Below are 2,500 nucleotides of genomic sequence, written 5' to 3'. Positions count from 1 at the left end.
TAAGTTGCCCTCCTCGCAGTTTGGCCAAGTTCACTCTTTTCCAGCGTCATCCCCCCAAGTTGCCTTGGGCGCAGTTCGGCCTAGTTCACTCTTTTCCAGCATCATCCCCCCAAGTTGTCTTGTTCGCAGTTCGGCCTAGTTCACTCTTTTCCAGCGTCATCCCCCCAAGTTGCCTTGTTCGCAGTTCGGTCTAGTTCACTCTTTTCCAGCATCATCCCCCCAAGTTGCCTTGTTCGCAGTTTGGCCTAGTTCACTCTTTTCCAGTGTCATCCCCCCAAGTTGCCTTGTTCGCAGTTTGGCCTAGTTCACTCTTTTCCAGTGTCATCCCCCCAAGTTGTCGTTGCCAACAACCCAAGAGTCCATAGTATTCGGAGTTCTAGCGGGGCCTCCCCTTGCTTCCAACAACCCAAGAGTCCATAGTATTCGGAGTTCTAGCGGGGCCTCCCCTTGCTTCCAACAACCCAAGAGTCCGTAGTATTCGGAGTTCTAGCGGGACCTCCCCTTGCTTCCAACAACCCAAGAGTCCATAGTATTCGGAGTTCTAGCGGGGCCTCCCCTTGCTTCCAACAACCCAAGAGTCCGTAGTATTCGGAGTTCTAGCGGGGCCTCCCGTTGCTTCCAACAACCCAAGAGTCCATAGTATTCGGAGTTCTCGCGTGGCCTCCCATTGATTCAAACAACCCAAAAGTCCATCTTCTTCGCAGTTCAACATCGCCTCCCTCGTTTCCAACAGGCCCAAAGGTCGTCTTCTTCGCAGATCCACGAAGAGCTCATCACGATTTGCCACATTCCATTTCCCACGGGTTGTCAACAACACTTTCTCACACTTCCCGCAATCGAGTACGTGCATGACATGCCAAAGCACATCTTATTTGCCTTCCATCGCACTCAAGACGACGGGTTGTGGAAGAACGATATTGCTCACAACAAGTTCAAGGACAACGTCTCAATCAAGGGACACAACCGAATTATGTTAACTGGGTCGCTAAAGTAAACCCGAGTTCATATAATGCACCGCATCCAAAAGAACTAGCCACAACACGTGCATCACTGAGATGTTTCACTAGATGGAACACGTGCGTGACATTAGGATCCTCCAACACCTCTTCGTGATGGAAAGATAGAATTCGAAGCAACCACAGAAGTACCGTCTAGTGGGTAGGCAACACAGGGACTGATCAACCAATATCACCCAAGGCAACGGGTGAAAATGGAAGAGATGCATGCTTGACCGTTCGATACGCAAGGCATGGAGCCAGCCAGCAAGTGCATCTCGATTACAACTCACACACCCTCACGTTCGCAAGACACCACACCACAAGACGGTCCACCCCCCACCTACCATGGGCAAGCAAGCAAATGGAAACATCAAGTGACGCATGGTCAAGCATCGCTAGGCATGAAAATAACTTTCCACAATATCCGAGGGACTAGCTGCCGAGCTAACCAACGATCAGTGACGACCGTGTGTTGGTATTAATAAAGCTCAACAACTATGAAGAGGCTAGTTGTGCCATGATAAACATGCTAACGCACGCACCACGTGAGGGGGGAGGCCTCATCAAGCTCCCTTTAAAACCTGCCAGTGTGGAGCTGGCCGGCTCAAGGAGCACTCCCCCCCTATAAGAGGTTAATATGCAAAAGGCAAAATTGTACAAGTAGATACACTTTTTTTGAGCAGACATAAGTCCATATCTCGGGCTACACTTCGAATTTTGATGCGATTTTTTGCAGTAATTCGTAGAATAATGGTATCTCCTTGCTCACCAAATTTCATAATTTTTCTCCAAGGGGAACTATTTTTTTTATTTTTTTTACTTACCGGGTATGTGTAAAATCGGGAAAAATAGAAAAGCACATGTAGACTTCGAATTTCGACCTCATTTTTTCCAGTCCACCACTAAACAATATCAGGAACCTCCCCACAAAATTTCATTCAGTTTGGCCAAGGTCTTAAATTTGACAAATTTTGGCACCAAGCTATCTAGTCGCGGTGCACCGACCAACTTGGCCAAGTGCAAAATGCATCCAATTCAAAACTTTTGTGCACCAACACTTTTACAGTACTCATTTGGGGACATTTGGAGGCCTTTCCAACCCTCACATCTCAAAAACCACGAATTTCATTTTTTCACAAAACTCCCCACCAAGCCTTCTAGCTATGCCGCGGTGCACCGCCAACATTGGCCATGTGCAAAACCCTCCGAACTCAAAACTTTCGTGCACCAAGAATTTCATGGTATTCATTTGGGGACATTTGGAGGCCTTTCCAACCCTCACATCTCAAAAACCACGAATTTCATTTTTTCACAAAACTCCCCACCAAGCCTTCTAGCTATGCCGCGGTGCACCGCCAACATTGGCCATGTGCAAAACCCTCCGAACTCAAAACTTTCGTGCACCAAGAATTTCATGGTATTCATTTGGGGGCATTTGGAGGCCTTTCCAACCCTCACATCTCAAAAACCACGAATTTCATTTTTTCACAAAACTCCCCACC

Source organism: Vigna unguiculata, unplaced genomic scaffold, assembly GCF_037176805.1.
Source record: "Vigna unguiculata cultivar grain cowpea cultivar isolate G323 ecotype 2 unplaced genomic scaffold, ASM3717680v1 ptg000051l_ERROPOS819693, whole genome shotgun sequence".
NCBI lineage: Eukaryota > Viridiplantae > Streptophyta > Magnoliopsida > Fabales > Fabaceae > Vigna > Vigna unguiculata.
Note: the sequence above shows the minus strand (reverse complement) of the source record.